This window comes from Callorhinus ursinus, unplaced genomic scaffold, assembly GCF_003265705.2.
Source record: "Callorhinus ursinus isolate GAN/ISIS: 27379988/994484 unplaced genomic scaffold, GSC_fseal_2.0 scaffold37, whole genome shotgun sequence".
In the NCBI taxonomy this organism is placed as follows: Eukaryota; Metazoa; Chordata; class Mammalia; order Carnivora; family Otariidae; genus Callorhinus; species Callorhinus ursinus.
Genome location: NW_027397099.1, coordinates 1,931,739 through 1,950,356, shown reverse-complemented (window position 1 = coordinate 1,950,356; position 18,618 = coordinate 1,931,739). Strand labels below are relative to the sequence as shown.

General features: G+C 39.7%; 2 protein-coding genes across 4 annotated transcripts in view; one reads left to right on the top strand and one right to left on the bottom strand.

Annotated features, from left to right (window-relative positions):
• CHST4 (carbohydrate sulfotransferase 4) overlaps positions 1–18,618 on the bottom strand; it is a 330,552-nt gene that overhangs the window by 79,535 nt on the left and 232,399 nt on the right. The gene's annotated exons all lie outside the window — the stretch shown is intronic.
• Positions 1,782–18,618, top strand: part of AP1G1 (adaptor related protein complex 1 subunit gamma 1) — a 77,179-nt gene continuing 60,342 nt past the window's right edge. For both annotated transcript variants that reach the window (XM_073880050.1, XM_025888754.2), the window contains exon 1: positions 1,782–2,109. The gene's annotated coding sequence lies outside the window, so the exon portion shown is untranslated. The remainder of the gene's footprint in view (positions 2,110–18,618) is intronic.

Sequence of the window (18,618 nt, the reverse complement as noted above, 5' to 3'; positions counted from 1 at the left end):
TGTGTACTCTTTTCTAATTCAGGAGGTGGCACCATCTAGCAGAATCCCAACGTGGGAGGAGAGCAGGAGGGTCTTTCAGTAAGTAACAGTTTCTGTGAGCCTGTCTCTTTTTTTTTTTTTAAGATTTTATTTATTTGTCAGAGAGAGAGCGCACAAGGAGGGGGAGCGGCAGGCAGAGGGAGAAGCAGGCTCCCCACTGAGCAAGGAGCAGATGCAGGACTGGATGCCAGGACTGCAGGATCATGACCCAAGCAGAAGGCAGACACTTTTTTTAAAGATTTTTTTTTAAATTTATTTGACAGAGAGAGACACAGCAAGAGAGGGAACACAAGCAGGGGGAGTGGGAGAGGGAGAAGCAGGCTTCCCGCTGAGCAGGGAGCCCGATGTGGGGCTCGATCCCAGGACCCTGGGATCATGACCTGAGCCGAAGGCAGATGCTTACCGACTGAGCCACTCAGGCGCCCCAGAAGGCAGACACTTAATGGACTGAGCCACCTAGGTGCCCCTCAGTCTCCTTATTTGTAAAACTAAGTTACTTATGCTTGTCCAGTCTGATTTAGGAGGTTGGTGGGAGGGTCAAATTAGATTACACAGGAAGATGCTTTTATAAACAATGTGATATCAATACTTAATAATAAAAAAATGGTAATTACTATTATCATGCCCCTGGGCTTTGTTTCCAGTCACTTGGTAAGTCCTAGTAGTTCAGGAGTAAAATTGTACAGGTTGACCTCCTCAATTCAATTTTTTAAAAAATATGTTATTTATTTGAGAGAGAGAGAGAGGAGAGAGAAAACACGAGCATTGGGGAAGGGCAGAGGCAGAATCAAACTCCCCGCTGAGCAGGGATCTCACCCAGGGCTGGATCCCAGGACCCCAGGATCATGCCCGGAAGGCAGACGCTTAACCCACTGAGCCACCCAGGAGCCCCTCTTCAATTCAATTTTTGGAAAATGTCTGGAAATCCCTGAAAGTGCCTGTCTAAGGAAAAAAGTGCAACCTCCTGTCTATGACACGTTCTAAACTCAAGATTTATGCTTAGGGCAGTTCTTTTTGGCATCCAGCCAGGTACTGCGCTTTATTCATTTTCAGGACTACTTTACTGCCAATCTACCTGAAGGATTTTAGTTTAGATAGGTCACCTTTCCCTTAAATGGGCCAAGGTGTCATGACCCTCTTTACCATTCACGTGGAAAATATTTGAGTCAGGTGTTAGTAATTATTTATCAAGCCAGGAACTGTCTGGGTAGACTGTCTTTGGCTCAGGTCATTAGTTGATGGAGACACAGCCCACTCTGGAAGGGTTTTAACGCTCACTAGTCCAAATCCTTTGTTTTTACATTATGAGGAAACTGAGGCCCTGAGTGTTTAAATGACTTGTCCAGTGCAGGAGGTTGAGCAATGGTAATGGGTTTGGAATCCATTCTTCTGTGTCATTCTCTAATCTAATCTCTAGAATCCGAGACCACGTGGAGCCTGTTCCCGAAGTTAACCTAGAGCGAAAGGTAAGGTCTCACATACGATAGAAAACAGTTTCGGTAAATTTGTGTATTAGGTCCCCGCCCCCACCTGCCTCGCCTCGCCCACTTCCTCAGCTACCTTGATAGCCCCGCCTCCTGCAGGTGGCCCGCCGCTTCCTGGTAGCCCAGCCTGCGCCTCCTTCGCAAGCGGAACCAATGTTCGGAGTCTTCCACGGTCAAGCCGGACCTTTCTTTCTCAGACTCTTCGCAGCGGTGACTCGGCAGCAGCGTCTCGCGTCATCAGTGACCGCCTTGTACCTTGCTACGCTTTGCGTCGCTCTGCTAAGAGCAGTCACCTCCTCCTTGGCAAATAGTCCTCGGCGGGGTCCGAGTTCTTGGATAATAGGAGGTGGGGGGCACAAGAAGTTGCAGCCAGGGAACACGGAATCGACAAGGAGAGGCAGATAGAGACCAAAGTTTCTGCGATACTGTGTGAAGTTAGGTAAAAACTCCCTCCTTCCTAAAAGGATCCTTCCGCCTGCAGTAGCGGTGGTGAGGCCGAGGGAGCCGCCATTTTGGATGTTCGGTTCCTGCTGCCACTGCTGCCGCCGCCCCCGGAGCTGCTGGTTTCATTCGAGGTTTCGGGCCGGTGAGTGTCACTCGCAGCGCTAAGAACATATTGCTTCTTTTGCCCCGCGCCTGCCGGGAACGCTCGGCCGGAAGCTTTCTGTCAATCCCACGGGTCCGGTCCTAGGCTTTGGGGGGTGAGAAGAGAGAACAGAGACTAGCCCGGGAGGGGCCCGGAGCCCCAGGGGCTGCTCCGACTTCTTGAGGGCCGACCCGAGGCCTCGGACCAGGAGGCTCCGCGCGTGGCTGCGTTCTGTGCTGTGGCGTTGCCCGGCCGGTGCGGGCCTCCTTTGGACCCATTGACTTTCTCGGGCTTCGATCCTCTTTTGAGGGCTCATTCAGGGAGTCGGGGGTTAGCGGGGCGGGTCCTGCCCTCGAGTGTTTTCTGTGAGCCACATATCAGCGTTCTTGTATCTTGTACTCGGGTCAGGTCTTTCGTAGAACTCTCTTTAACTCTTCCAGTTGCTCAATGAATCGTTGTCTGCCCTGCAAGCAGTGCCGTCCTCTCAGAACCGGACATCGGCCTCGCCTCTCTCTAGCCTTCCAACCAACTTCTTTCCCGATTTTCAGGGTGCCTCCTCCACTCCCTAACTCACCTGCGAGTGCACTGCTTACCCCTCTCTCAAACTCTTGATTTTGCGGACGTCCGTTTCTAATAATTCTGTCTTCTTGACTGTCTGAAAGAGTCGGGACGATTGGTTATGTTTCCCTGTTCGGGTTTGATGAAGGGATCCATGAAGCACTCGCTCAGAGTATACTTCAGCAGTAAATGTTTGTAAAGCTGATTAAATGGCTTTTGGGGAGGGGTAGGGAGGATCCTTTTAGGAAAGAGGGAGTTTTAAACTAACTTCACAGATGTTTTCTCATTTGTGATTCCCTTCCTCTGCTGAACACTTGGCTTTTTGGTGCTTATTGACACTTACGTGTTTGTCTTGGTGTTATATATCCCTGGGTATGAAAATTGCCTGAGAAGGAAGGATCTTAATCCGACATCGGCAGAAAGGGAAGTAACTTTTTTTGTCTACTGTAGGGATTAGTTAAGAGAGTGAAGATTTCTTAGTGATCTTAACTTGCAGGTGTTTTGTGCGGTAATAATCTTTGCTGACCCTAAAAAATACTTAGGTTGACTTCCTGTGTTGGATTTTTTGGGGGTTAGTTGAATTTTGAATATTCACTTCCACTGTTCCCCATAATACTTGTCAGACTGTAACACCTTAACTTTTGGTTTAAAAATATAGACTCTCTAGGTATCAATAATCTCACCACTTTATGCTGTTGTTAAAGTATGTTTGCAATATAGCATGCCTGAATAAAAAGTATTTCACAGTAATTCACTGATTATTTCCTACATTTCAAGTTAGGCGAGTGTGATTGAATCACCTCTCTTTCATCTCAGCCTGGGTTTTTAAATATGCAAAAGAGAAATAACTTATTTCAGATTACAGCCTAGTGACTGCTGGAATTTAAATTTGTAACTTAATGGACTGGGTGTAGAGGGATGAAGAGGAAAGTGAAAAAAATTTATAACTTGAACTTGGATCAAACCTTTTAATACTTCTAATCCATGTCTAAGTGCATTATTCTTATCATCAGGTAGATAAATTCCTGTACTGGTCATATGATGTCTCAGTAGGAGACTGAATGTTTTCATTGTAAATAGTGTTCTTGTTATTTGTTTTAAAGGGACTTTTCAAAATTATATTAGTATTTGTGTATTTACTCTCAGGATAGGGAGTTTTCTCTTTTGGTTAAAGGAACTATCAAACCCCTGAACATCTATGGAATGCTTACTCATTTACTAAGTATCCTCTTGTAGTTGTTACTGAAATGTTCCATTTCTGAGTTACACTTTTTTAAAACAAGGTTATTGGAAGAGCTATCAGATAGGTGTTAGATAACTCCGTTCATTTCGTGGTATAATGTATTGGTAGTTAAACGTCATTCATTCTTAGGTAGTTTGCATTCAATTGGAGAGTGTCCTTTTGCCTTACAAATTACAAGCACAATGCTGTTTAGTGCACTGTTGATCACATACTTGAATGTCTACTATGTTTAAGGTTGTGGGATTATACTTGAAAGAAACATTATTGTTTAGGAAACTTGAGTTCATTTTCATGTGGGAGCAGTTGCTTGTTCTTTGATCTATTTCACTTTTACCAGTTCCAGATTTGAGAGTGAATTTTATTTTATTTTTTCAGTGAACTCTACCCCTAACTTGGGGCTCGAACTCAAAACCCTGAGATCAGGAGTTGAATGGTCTACCAACTGGACCAGCCAGGTGCCCCTTGATAGTGAATTTTAGAATGAAACTGTAAAGTATAAAAATTGTCAGCAATACCTGATATTTCACACCCCTATTTATTTTAAAAAGTAGTCTTGAAATTAGTGATGTACAAAAACAAAAGTCTAAGTTTTTTGTGATTTATTTGAGAGAGAGAGTGAGAGAGTGTGCACAGGAGAAAAAGCTCTGGAGCAGGTGGGAGGGTCAGAGGGAGAGAGAGTCTCAAGCAGTCTCTGCCCTGAGCGTGGAGCCCCTCTTGGGGCTCGATTTCACCACCCTGAGATCACGACCTGAGCTAAAACCAAGAGTTGGATCCTCAACCAATTGTGCCACACAGGCGCCCCCAAGTTTTTTGTGATTTATTTTTATTTTTATTTTTTTTAAGATTTTATTTATTTATTTGAGAGAGAGAGTGCGAGCGTGAGAGAGCACAAGCCGGGGGAGCAGCAGCAGGAGAGGGAGAAGCGGACTCCCCACAGAGCAGGGAGCCTGATGTGGGGCTCTGTCTCAGGACCCTGAGCCACCCAGGTGCCCCCAGGTTTTTTGTGATTTATAAAAACTATATGTATTGAGAAAGTTGAATAAGTATTTTCCAAAAGATTATTTTTAATTAAAAAAAATGAATTAGGAGACTACATACCAAAACAGATTTTCGAAATGCTTAATCCCCTTATTTGCGTTTGATGAGGATTTAAAAATTTTGTGTCTAAAGCAGGACTTAATTGATAGCAAAACTTTAAAACTCTTACTTAGACTTAGCTTCCAAGAATCTAAAACTATTATTTTACCTTTCTGTAAACTGCAACTACTTGTTTCGCTAATTTTGGTCCTTAAAGTTCGTTCATTCTCAGCTTTATGAATTGTTTTCAGTTCTTGATTTTGACGTCTTCATCCCTTTGTTACTTTTATTCAGTTCATTTCATGCAGGATAAGATTTAAAGTAACAACTAATTTTAAAATTAAGAAAACATACAGATTTATCTAAGCTCTCATATTTCTTGGCTTATAGGTTTTTAAAATTGTATCTGTGTCAAAAAGTATTAGGATTTTTATATAGAAAATTTTATATCCTTGAAGACATTCTTCTATCTTGAAAATACATGTAATGTTGTTTGTTTGTTTTTTTTTTTCCCCTTCACTGAAGGAGTAACACAAAACACTTAATTTGGCATGAGTTGGTTACTAGAACAATCTCTTGTCAAAGTTTGAAGGACCCAGAAGTGGAGAAAAAAAAAAAAAAAACCTCACACTTGCCAAACTTGTTGAGTCAGCATTAACTAACAGTTTTGTATAAAGAGGGCAAGGTTTAAGGTAATATGATTGAAACGAGAAATGCTTTTTCTTTTTTTTTTTTTTAAAGATTTTATTTATTTATTTGAGAGAGAATGAGAGATAGAGAGCACGAGAGGGAAGAGGGTCAGAGGGAGAAGCAGACTCCCTGCTGAGCAGGGAGCCCGATGCGGAGCCCGATGCGGGACCCGATCCCGGGACTGCAGGATCATGACCTGAGCCGAAGGCAGTCACTTAACCAACTGAGCCACCCAGGCGCCCCGAGAAATGCTTTTTCAATAGGTACTTGGAAGTTTTGTTTTGTTTTTTGGCTTAGACAATTGGAGAGAGAAAATAAGTTAAAAATGTCAGTGAAAAATAGGTTTCAAAGGAAAAAAATCATAGTTTTTTAAAAGCTGTTGAAAATATATGTGACCTTTGTACTTTATAAATAACTAAAGACATCTTAAAGGCAAGTAGTTTTTACTCCCTTTCTCTGTTGTTACAGTGCAACAGTCACAGTGTAACCTGATAGGCAGTTGCTTTGCTCACTCCTGCTTTTTTGTGTTTTACTGAGCATCCTGGGCTTCTCAGCTTGTTTGGCCTTGAGGTTAATGTTACGGATTTTTGGGAAGAGCAAATATGAGAAAGACATGATCTTAGATCCTTGGGATTGTAAAATATTTGCACTCCCCTCACAAACCTTTGGGTTAAAAATGAGACTGATATAGAATAGATGATGTACACTATTGGGTTAAAAGATCTAACTTTAGTAAATGGTCATATAGTTGTACAACTCAAAATAAAAGGAATTCCATTAGTGTTTTTACAGCTGATTTTAGTGAAGCTGTTTACTAAACCTCACTATTGGGAAATTATTCCGTTTGAAGCTGAAGAAAAGGAAGGGAAGTTAATTTTTTAAAATTTCTTTTTAAAGTCTGCACAAAGGATTTGGTTCCCTTCCCACTTTTTGATATTTTTGAAAACACGATCCTTTTAGAATATGGTGAAAACATTGGTTTGAGATGAATGCAGAAACTAAGTGAAAGTAATATTTTTGTAGATACTAGGTTTTGGGTATAAGTTATTGAAGGTAAGCTGTTGTGAGAAGAGCTTCTTTTTCTAATAGTACTCTGGATATGTGAGGTTTTTAAAATGTGTGTTTGTCTGGCAGAGACAAAGTTGGGCTTTATGTTTTCTTTAGAAACATTCCATGATGAAAGCTTAGTAAATGTGTTGGTTATTTAAGAAAGTAGAATGAGGGAAGTAGCTTACTAGCATTTGGTTGTATTATTTTTATTTACACATACTGAACTTTATTTTTAAACTTCTTTTCCCAAGATTTTATTTATTTATTTGACAGAGAGAGCGAGCAAGCGAGAGCACAAGCAGGGGGAGCTGCAGGCAGAGGGAGAGGGAGAAGCAGGCTCCCCACAGAACAGGGAGCCTGATGTGGGGCTTGATCCCAGGACCCTGGGCCCACGACTGAACCAAAGGCAGAGGCTTAACGGACTGAGCCACCCAGGCGCCCGTATTTTTAAACTTTTAAAAGTAAGCTCTACACCCAGTGTGGGGCTTGAACTCAGCGACCCCAAGATCAAGAGTTGCATGCTCTATGGACTGAGCCAACCAGGCGCCCCTACACACACAACTTTTTTTTTTTTTTTTTACTGTTCCTTGAATACTTCATGTTCTTTCATTTTCTTTGTACTTGTTCAACCTATACCTAGAATGCTTTTCTTTTCTCCCTTCTACCTAGTGAAGGTGTTCTTCCTTCCTCTCCACCCCCAGGCAAAGGGGTGTAGCACTTTCTTTAAAGTACTTGAATTGTCTACCTTTCCTTGAGCTTTCAGAGGACAAGAACTACCTAATTTATGACATCCATAGTATATAGCACAGTGGCTGGCCCTTAGTAGGTACTCCACGGAATAGGTATTATGAATGAAAATAATATGGAAAAATTGTTCAGATACTCAGATATATGGTAATTGGTTGATGCCAGAGCCAAAAGCAGTCAGGGTCCTGAGTTATGAGAAGCTACTGCCGGTCATTTACTGTGACCTGTAAAGTTGATGTCAGTGAAGTTTATTTTCAGATTTAGAAAACATATACAAAACCTTGTATCTGTGTCCTTGAAAATATTATTTAGATGTTTAATTTTGAAATTGGCATTATTCTTTTCTCTTTGTGATTTACTCAAACTCTTTTGCAAAAGTTTCAAGTGGCAGGAAAGGAACCCACTCTTCCCCATCTTCTTTCTTTTGAATACCTCATAGGTAATTCATTTTGCTAAAGGAACTGATAGTAAGTTGAGAACTTCAGTCTTTTCCCCCAAATGGAAATGTGTTGATGCAGTTCAATGATTTGTTACTATCTCTCTCTTGTTTGAATAATACACTTTTATAGTGCTAAGAGATTTTTTTAAATCTGTCTTTTTAATTTACGAAATAATAGGTGTCCATTATAATAAATGAAAAAAAATCTAAAAACATATTTAAAGCTATTTCCCTCAATCTCTTCATTGTTATTCCCCAGCTATTTTACCAGATTATGGGTATATTTCAGTATTTCTCTCCATGCTTGGTCAGGTGTTGTATATAGTAACCTAAATGTGTGCATTTATAAGGATTCTTTATTTATTTTTTTTTTAAGATTTTATTTATTTATTTGAGAGGGAGAGAATGAGAGACAGAGAGCACAAGAGGGAAGAGGGTCAGAGGGAGAAGCAGACTTCCTGCTGAGCAGGGAGCCCGATGTGGGACTCGATCCCGGGACTCCAGGATCATGACCTGAGCCGAAGGCAGTCGCTTAACCAACTGAGCCACCCAGGCGCCCCAGGATTCTTTATTTTTATAAAAGGGGGATCATACTTAATATATTACTCTGTAATAAGCTTTTCTTAACACATCCTGGTTAGAAAATGTAATTCAGTCTTGTTTTTTAAACATCCCTGTTATGTCTCAAAGCCTGAATGTATACCATACATAACTTATTCAGTTCTTTTTTTAAAAATGTATTTATTTATTGTTAGAGTGGGGGTGGGGGGAGGGGCAGGGGGAAGGAATCCTTAAGCCGACTCCCAGCTGAGTGCAGAGCCCATTGCGGAGCTTGATCCCAAGACTCTGAGATCATGATCTAAGCTGAAATCAGAGTCCGACACTTAACCTATTGAGCCACCCAGGCACCCCATTCAGTTATTTTCTTAAAGACATTCAAGTTGTTTCTAGATTTTGTTAATACAAACAGTGATGCAGTAAACATCCTTGTACACGTCACCTTATTTGCTGCTACTTTTATTTCTACAGACTAGATTCTCCAAGGTGGGATTTCTGGGTGAAAGGAAATATACTTTAAATGTTTTTATTTCCAGATTATTCTCTAAGGAGGTTGTCATTTCCACCTCCACTAGCAGTGGGTTTTCTATATCTTCACATCATTAGATGTATAAATAATTTAATTTTTACTGGCCTGCCGGATGATGAATCCTATTTCAGTTTGTCTTAATTTTCTTGGCCGTTATTGGAGCTAGCCTCTTTTGATATGTTTTATTGCTGTTTGGATTTCCTTTATGAGAATTTTCTGTTCCTGTCCTTGGTTCATTTTTCTTTTAAGTTGTTTTTCCTCCTCTTTTTTTTTTTATCTTGTAGGAACACCTTGTGGTATATTAGTTCTTTGTTGTATGACACATGTATTCATCTGGAATTAACTTTTTTTTTTTAAAGATTTTATTTATTCATTTGACAGCGGTAGAGAGAGCACAAGTAGGCAGAGTGGCAGGCAGAGGGAGAGGGAGAAGGAGAAGCAGGCTCCCCACTGAGCAGGGAGCCCAGTGTGGGGCCGGATTCCAGGACTGTGGGATCATGACCTGAGCTGAAGGCAGATGCCTAACCGAATGAGCCACCCAGGTGCCCCTGGAATTAACTTTTATAGGGTAAGAAGCAGTGGGTCTTACATGGTTTTCCTTTGTATAGAGAGCCAACTACATGAGGATTAAACTATTCTTTTCTCAGTGAATTAAATGCCATCTTTTTTTTTTTAAGATTTTATTTATTTGAGAGGGAGAGACCAAGAGCATGCACGCAGGGGAAGAGGCAGCAGGAGAGGGACAGACAGACTCCCCACCGAGCAGGGAGCCTGACGTGGGGCTCGATCCCAGGACCCTGAGATCATGACCTGAGCCGAAGGCAGACGCCCAACCGAATGAGCCACCCAGGCGCCCCAATTAAATGCCATCTTATATGTTATGTTCTCATATATGTTTGCTCTATTTCTGGTTCTTTTTTTCTCTTTACTATTATTTTACTTTTTTGAGTGTAATGATTTTGTGAAAAGTTACACTCTCTTAAGAAAAGCTCCTTTCGGGGGCACCTGAGTGGCACAGTTGGTTAAGCATCGGACTCTTGGTTTCGGATCTCATGATCTTAGGGTCATGAGATCAAGCCCCACATCAGCTCTGTGCTCAGTGCGGAGTCTGCTTGATATTCTCTCCCCTGTACCCCTCACACTCATGCTCTCTCTCTCTCTAAAATAAATCTTTAAAAAAAAATCTATCACTGTACTTTTTCTTAACTATTCTTGAACATTTATTTTTACATCTGTTGATTGAAAATAATTCTGTTGGGTTCAGTAAACCTCACAAAAGCCCACTGTTTGGAATTGCGTCATATTCATTTATTAATTTTGAGAGGCCTGACATTTTTAATGACCTAAAATTTTCCTTATAATGAATTTCCATTTGTTCAGGTCCTGTTTCAGTTTTAGGTTCTTCAATAAAGGTTTCATAGATGTGATAGTCTTCATGTAGTTTTTACGCCTTTCTTGCTAAATTTGTTCCTAGGCATTTTATAGTTTTTGATACTATTGTCAATAGACTTTTCCTCCTCTATTTCTTTTTTCTCTCTCTCTTTCTTTTTTTTTTTTTTTTAAGAGAGGGAGAGAGAATCTTACACGGACTCCATGCCCAGTGCAGAGGCTGACATGGGGCTCAATCTCACGACCCTGAGATCATGACCTGATCCGAAATCAATAGTTGGACACTTAACCAACTGAGCTACCCAGGTGCCCTTTCCCCCTCTATTTTTAACTGGTGTTAGAAACATGGGTTAAAAATGGATCTTTACTTTCCTGTGGACCAGATGCCCCTCCCCTCCTTTCTTGGTATCCAGAATTAATAGAACTTGGATTTATGAAGACTATGCTAGGAAAACTTTGTTATCTTAGTATGAAATCACTTTCTAATAAACTTTCAAATGTCCTCTTGTAGAAAATGCCTTTAGATAAATGTGACTCTGTCCTTTCAGGATGAATGCTGTCTTGTTATTTTGAAAGTTCACAGTTTTCCTTTCTAATCTATTATGATTTTTATTATTTTGAATTTTCGAAGCAAGATTTATTGCTCAAATAAATGTTCATTATTTAAAAGATAGAAAATATAGAGAAGCTAAGGCATGTGTATTTATACAAGGCAAAGTCCATCTCTAACATTTATTAAAACCTTTGGGGCATAGCTTTAAAAACAAAATTTTTGTTTTGAGAATTTTGTGGCAATTCTTGATATTTGTGGGCTCCTTAGGACGTTTTTTTTACTAATACAGGGTTGAGAGTAGAAAATTGCTTTTCACCAGTGTCAAATTAGATATTAATCGTGTTTATCATTATTTATTTGGCTTTTTATTTATTTTTATTTTTAATTTTTTAAATTTTTTTATTATTTGGCTTTTTTTAAAAAAAGATTTATTTAGAGAGAGAGCACATGAGGGCAGGAGGGGCAGAGGAAGAAGAGGATTCTCCAAGCAAACTCTCTCCTCTGAGTGTGGAGCCTGATGCGGGGCTAGATCCCAGGACCCTGAGATCATGAGCTGAGCCAAAATTAAGAATAGCCCTTTCCTTGTGTGGAAGAATTTGGGAGACAAGATACTTGGAAAGATGATTGATAGTTACAAAGTTGCATTATGAGCCGGAAGCCAGAGCATATAAAGTTGAATGGTCTTGAATGTTTCATCATTCTAGGCCCTGGTAAAACCCCATGAAAGAATTATCCCTGTCCCACAATGGTGTTTACCTCTGCCGTGACCAATATACTTATCCCCAGATATAGTCTCTCTTATTCAAACAGTGATGTACTAACACTGCTCTCCCTTTTTCTTCACTCTGTAGAACATTTCCCTTCTATAAGCACACTTCTTCGTACAGGGGAGATACATGAGTACTGCTTCCCCCTCCCTACCCCCCAATACTCAAAGCAATCCACAGAAACACAAAGAGGGTGAAAAGAACCCAGCTAAGTCAGATTAATGACAGTTGGTATCTATAAGAGATATTGGAAAGTAAAAGTCTGATCAAAGCTTAATACTGTCTCAGTTTGGTATAAGCTTTCTTACTGCTTTGGTCATAGTGTTTTCTAAGTTGTAAATGCATTAAAGCAATTCAGATATCATATGCAGTAAAAATCTGAAATAGGGGGAGCATAATCTAAAAATATGGCCATGTGGAGAGGGGCCCCTGGGTGGCTCAGTGAAGCCTCTGTCCGACTCAGTTTTGGCTGAGGTCATGATCTCAGGGTCGTGAGATCAGGCCCTGCACCAGACTGTGCTTAGCAAGGAGTCTGCTTGTCCCTCTCCTCCTCTCTCATATAAATAAACAAACAAACAAACAAACCAACCTTAAAAAAATAAAAGCACTATTGTTATTAATTTGAAAAAAAAAAGGCTATGTGGAGAATGTGGGGGAGAGAGTGCAGTAACTGCTTTTGGAGGGTTTTGCCTAGTGTTAACTTAGGTCCCTTGAGTGTTCTTAGCCATACTTAAATCTGTGACTGGATGTTATAGGGTAATCACTGGCAGAGTTAATTGAAATCTAATTTCTTGAATCTTTTCTCATTGTTTAGCAAGAAAGACTTTAAGTACGGTTTTTGTGTTGGATAGAAAAGGAGGTAATTTTACTATTGAGAAATTGCTTTTAATTTAGGTTTTATTTATTTAAAGATTTATTTATTTATTTGAGAGAGAGAGAGAGCGAGAGCAGGAGCACAAGCAGGGGAGAGGCAGACGGAGAAGCAGGCTCTCCGCTGAGCAGGGAGCCCGATGCGGGACTCGATCCCAGGACTCTGGGATCATGACCTGAGCCGAAGGCAGACGCTTAACCTACTGAGCCACCCAGGCGCCCCTAGGATTTTTTAGATTAGAGCTCACATAGCTTCAGGTTTGGGGGAAGAAAGCCCCAGCTTTTTGGTTATATGTTCTTAGCTGGGCTGTCAGTGGTTCAGAGGTTACAGCCAGGTAGTATGAGCTGAGAAGTAGAAAGTAAGTTAACTGAGCAGGGTAGAAGAGAGGACTGCATGGAGTCCTGACGCCTTCCCGTGGTTGTTGGTAAGTAGCCAGTGCACCTTTACTTTGTTTTGGAAAGGACAAGGGCATTTTCTTTACCTAAGGCTCTTCTAGCATTTAGAATTCATTTAAATATAGTATTTCTCAAGTTCCTATTCTTAGGGAAGGGGAATACACTAACAAGGATCTGGCCTCTAGGAGCTTATAGTTGAGTGGGAAAAGTACACATTTCAAAGGAAAAAAAAGGTACTCATGGCTTGAGGTTAGTATTGCAGTATGAGGAAAATCTTTATTAATTAAAGAGATTTGTGTGGTGCCTGGGTAGCTCAGTAGGGTGGTTGGGTGTCTGCCTTCGGCTTGGGTCCTGGTACCTGCACCCTGGGATCAAGCCCTGCGTCCTTCTTCTGCCCCCACCCCCTGACTCGTGTGCATGTGTGCTCTCTCTTTCAAATAAATAAATAAAATCTTTTTAAAAAATATCAAAGAGATTTGTGGAGATTTTGGAAAATAACCATTTTCTCCATTTTGGAATAAATTTTAGGAGAATTGGAACATACTCATTGGTTTTTTGTCTTTTATGTTTTTTTCTATAGTAAACATTCATAATTTTGGTTATTTTTTGGGTATATCAAGTAATTAATTTAGCTTAAGCTCCAAAACCTAATTTTGTTTACATTTTGGATAGAAACATTTGAAATGAAATTCATACTTGCTATGTTCTCCTTATTTTTCAACATTTTTTATTTTATTTTTTTTTGAGAGAGAGAGAGTGTGTGCAGGGGGGGCGGTGAGGGGAGAGGGGCAGAAGGAGAGGGAAACAGAGAATCCCAAGCAGGTTTCACGCTCAGCACAGAGTCCGACACAGGGCTCAATCTCACAACCCTGAGATCATAACCTGAGTCAAAATCAAGAGTCAGATGCCTAGGGGCACCTGGGTGGCTCAGTTGGTTACCTGCCTTCGGCTCAGGTTATGATCCCCTGGTCCTGGGATCGAGCCCCATATTGGGCTCCCTGCTCAGCGGGGAGCCTGCTTCTCCCTCTCCCTCTGCTGCTCCCCCTGCTTGTGTTCTCTTGCTGTCTCTCTCTTTCTCTCTCAAATAAAATCTTTAAAAAAAGAAAAAGAAGAAAAGTCAAACGCTTAACTGACTGAGCCACCCAGGCACCCCTCAATTATTTATCAAATAGCCACTAATGAAATAAATACATTTATCTGCAGTTTCTGTATCTTAACAAGTTAGAGTTTTAATTTTTCTGTGTTCCTACCCTAGGAAGTATTTTAGGACAAAAAAGGACATTTTATTTTTACAAAGTGTACCAGCTATGTAAACATAAAACAGATGGACACATGGGCATTGAATACAACTATTGAAATACTAAATGTAAATAGATATAAAAGGAGAAATAGACAGAAACACAATTATACTGGTAGACTTTATTTTTTTAATTAAATTTTTTATTTAAGATTTTATGTACTTATTAGGATGAGGGAGCAAGCATGGCCAGGTTGGGGGAGAGGCAGAGGGAGAGGGACATACAGAATCCCTGCTGAGCTGAGCAGGGAGCCAGGCGTGGGCTCAATCCCAGGACACTGAGATCATGACCCAAGACGAAGACAGACACATAATTGACTGAACCACCCAGGAATCCCTTAATTAAAAAAAAAAAAAAGGATTTATTTATTTTAGAGAGATTGTGAGTGGGGATGGGGTGAGGGGCAGAGGGAGAAGCAGGCTTCCCACTGAGCAGGGAGCCTGATGGGGGGCTTGATCCCAGGACCTTCTAGAGCTGAAGGCAGGCGTTTAACTGACTAAGCCACTCAGGCACCCCTATAGTGGTAGACTTTAACGTATCTTTCTCAGTCTTGAATGGGTCAAGTAGTTAAATTAGTAAGAGCAGACAGTATCTGAACTGTACTATATAATTTTTGGAAATTGATTATTCCACAGGCATAATTTTTTTCATGTAATTGTCATCTTAGTTTTAAAAAACAGCTTTATTGAGGTATAAACAATATTTAATGTCTGTAATTGGATTATAAATGCATTATGGATTGAATTATAAATTATATACATAAATGCACTAATATACATATTTAATGGATATAATTTGATGTTAGGATACAATTTTATATTAAGGTTTTCTATCCTCTGCATTAAACATTAAATGTTGATGTTATTGAACCATTTCTTGATAAATCAGGGTCTTATAAAAACCAATTATGGTACTCCTTGTTATTTAACACTCTTAAGACTTTAGGGGGAGTTGAATGCTTTTTGCTAGTACACTGAATAGGCTCAGATGACTATGCTGTGTGTGTGTGTATTTAAGATAAAGTCTTTAATTTTGAATTTGTAAAAAAAAATAAATTAAGGTAATTATTATGGAACTCAAAGGCTGAGATTTATCAGTGATTTGATCTTTTTCTTTGATTAATCATTTAAAAATTTTTATAGGTTAAAAATCTGTGATTTAAAGGGCACAAACTTTTTAAAAATTGTGGTAAAAATGCAAGCAGATTTCTACTCTTGACACATTTTCAGTTGCACAATACGGTATTGTTATCTGTAGGCACAGTGTTGTATAGGAAATTTGTAGAATTTATTAATCTTGCTACTGTGCTGTTTGGATACTTGTTTCTGCTATGTATAGGTTTTGTTTACATTTCTGGCTACTGTTGTTTCTTCCCTTACTGTTAGATGACACTTTGACCACCATCAGTATTCTTCCCTAAAACAGCCTCTGCCTCCTGGTTCCCACCCTCCTCTATATCCCCTCCAGTGTTCTAATTTGTAAATTAGAGTGTGCAAATAGAGTAAAGTAGATGTTTTAGTATGTTGATGTGATGCTGTCTGTATTGCTGCATGAGGTTATAAACATGTGTTTTGAGTTCTCATCTATGTTCTGTTTAGCTGAGTCATCACTATACACCATATTCATGCTTTATTTTTAAAAACATGGTAGCTTGTTATTATTACTAAAAATAGATTGTTTAAGCTGTTGTATTTTAAGGAATCTTGTGGTTTTTGAGAATTTTGAAAGGCAAGTAAAATTTCTTGAAAAGTAGAGAAATTCTTTTTTATTTTATTTTTTTAAAGATTTTATTTATTTGAGAGAGAGAATGAGAGAGAGAGCATGAGGGGGGGAGGGTCAGAGGGAGAAGCAGACTCCCTGCTGAGCAGGGACCTGATGCGGGACTGGAACTTGAGACCCCAGGATCATGACCTGAGCCGAAGGCAGTCGCTTAACCAACTGAGCCACCCAGGTGCCCTGAAAAGTAAGGAAATTCTCAACATTGTAATAAGGGCAAGTAGGTTGTGTTTCTAGATTATGAGGTCTACAGTATTCACTACATAGATTAGATGTATTTGAATTTAACTTTTATTTATTTTATTTTTTTTAAGATTTTATTTGTCATCAGAGCACGAGCAGGGGGAGCAGTAGGCAGAGGGAGAAGCAGGCTCCCTGCTGAGCAAGGAGCCTGATGAAGGACCCTGGAATCATGACCTGAACTAAAGGCAGATGCTTAACCCACTGAGCCACCCAGCCGTCTCTGAATTTAAATTTTAATATGAAGCATTTCAGACATAAAACATATGGAGAATAATGATAAATATTCATTTACCCACTACCTAGTCTCAGAAATAAAGCATCACCAATATAGCTGAAGCCTCCTGTGTATTATTCTGTTCCTCATCATATTCCCCTCTCCCAGATGTGCCACTTTGTTGATCTTTATGTTTCACATGCATGTTCTTACTCTCTTACTGCATTTTTGTATCTCTAAAGAATAGGTTCTTTTATACATTTTAAATCTTTATAAAATATTAGTACTGTATCTTTTTGTAACTTATTTTTGCTTAGAATTAATTTATTCGAGGATGGTTTATATAGCCAAAAATTATGACCAACTTTTGTTTAGTGCATACTATGTGCGTGGCACTGTGCTAAGAATTTTACATGTATTCTCATTTAATTCTGTAACAGTTGTTTGAGGTAGGTACTCTCCCCATTTTATAGATAAGGACATTGAAGCTCTGGAATGTTAAGTCATTTGCTCAGGACACACAGCTGATAAGTGGTAGAGCTAGGGTAAAAATCAGGTAATTTCACTCCAGGGTCATTTTAAACAATGGTTAGGGTCGTTGGATGAGGGTAAGTCTCCACAATCCTTTATATCAGTTTCTGAAATTAAACAAAAACCCAGAAGTTCTTCATAATTCTTTTGGTGTTAAAATCTGACGTGACCAGACATGAAGATGTATTTATTTTTTCTCATTTGGTGTGAGTGAATATTCATATATGGTGCTGCAGAAATACTGTTTGATAATGGAACTGCTGCCCCAGACATAGTAGGCGAGTTATGACCTGTAATATATGCTCTGCATTGCCTTTCTAAAATTCAGAAAAAAAGTTTTGTTCTTAAAAGTTTTGGATGAGAAATTGTGGGCTGGTACTGTGCTGTAGATCTCTTTCTACATGGGATTTTGGAGTTGTTGGGCTGATCAAGAAGGCACTTAATTTTGCAAAAGAAAATTTTTCTAAATATATTGAATTAGTTTGGCCATGTGACACACTTTAGCTTACCATAAATATAATTTTCTATTCTGTCACTGGTCAGCAAAAGCAGTTCTTGCTTAAAAAAACAAAAACACAAAAACAACCCCCCCAACCCAAACAGTTCTTGCTGCTTTTTTATATTGCTGGAATTGTAAAAAAATCTGTTTTCCTCACTGGACTTTTGAGTTCTTAAGGGTAGAATCATGACCTTGGCAGTCACCAGCATTTATTGCAATGCCTGACATAGAGAAGGCTCAGCAAATACTTGTTTAAAGAGTAGTTGGCAACTTTTTGGTATGTTTCCCTATTACTTAGATCATCTATGGGATAGTGTGACGAATTGAATAAGGAGGGAAAAAGAAGAGATGCATGAAGCTAACTTCTGATTACATATTTTTTACATTTTCCCTGCCCCCTTTGAAATGGATATAAATGATGCTTATGTTGATATCATTTATGATACTGTTTTCTCTGTTAACTATAGTTAATGGGTGCTGAACTCTTAAACTTTTTTTTTCATTTTCTTGATTAAAAACTTCGATCCTGCTGCTTTCTGAATTCAGGATTCTCAAAACTTAATGCTCATTTTTATTTATTTTTAAAAATTTTATTTATTTGACAGAGAGCTAGAGAGCACAAGTAGGCAGAGCAGCAGACAGAGGGAGAGGGAGAAGCAGGCTCTCCGCTGAGCAGGGAGCCAGATATGGGGCTCAATTCCAGGACCCTGGGATCATGACCTGAGCCGAAGGCAGATGCTTACCTGACTGAGCCACCCAGGCACCCCTTAATGCCCATTTTTAAAAAAGTGGGTTTAACTGCTGTGTTTTGAGAGGTTTTTTTTTTTTTTTTAAGATTTTATTTATTTGACAGAGGTAGCGAGAGCAGGAACACAAGCAGGGGGAGTGGGAAAGGGAGAAGGCTTCCTGCTGAGCAGGGAGCCTGATGTGGGGCTCAATCCCAGGACCCTGGGATCATGACCTCAGCTGAAGGCAGATGCTTAAGGACTGAGACACCCAGGCGCTTAATTATCATTTTAATGTTTGTGGTGATATCCCCTTTTCACTACTAATACTGGTGATTTGTGTTATTTCTCTTTTAT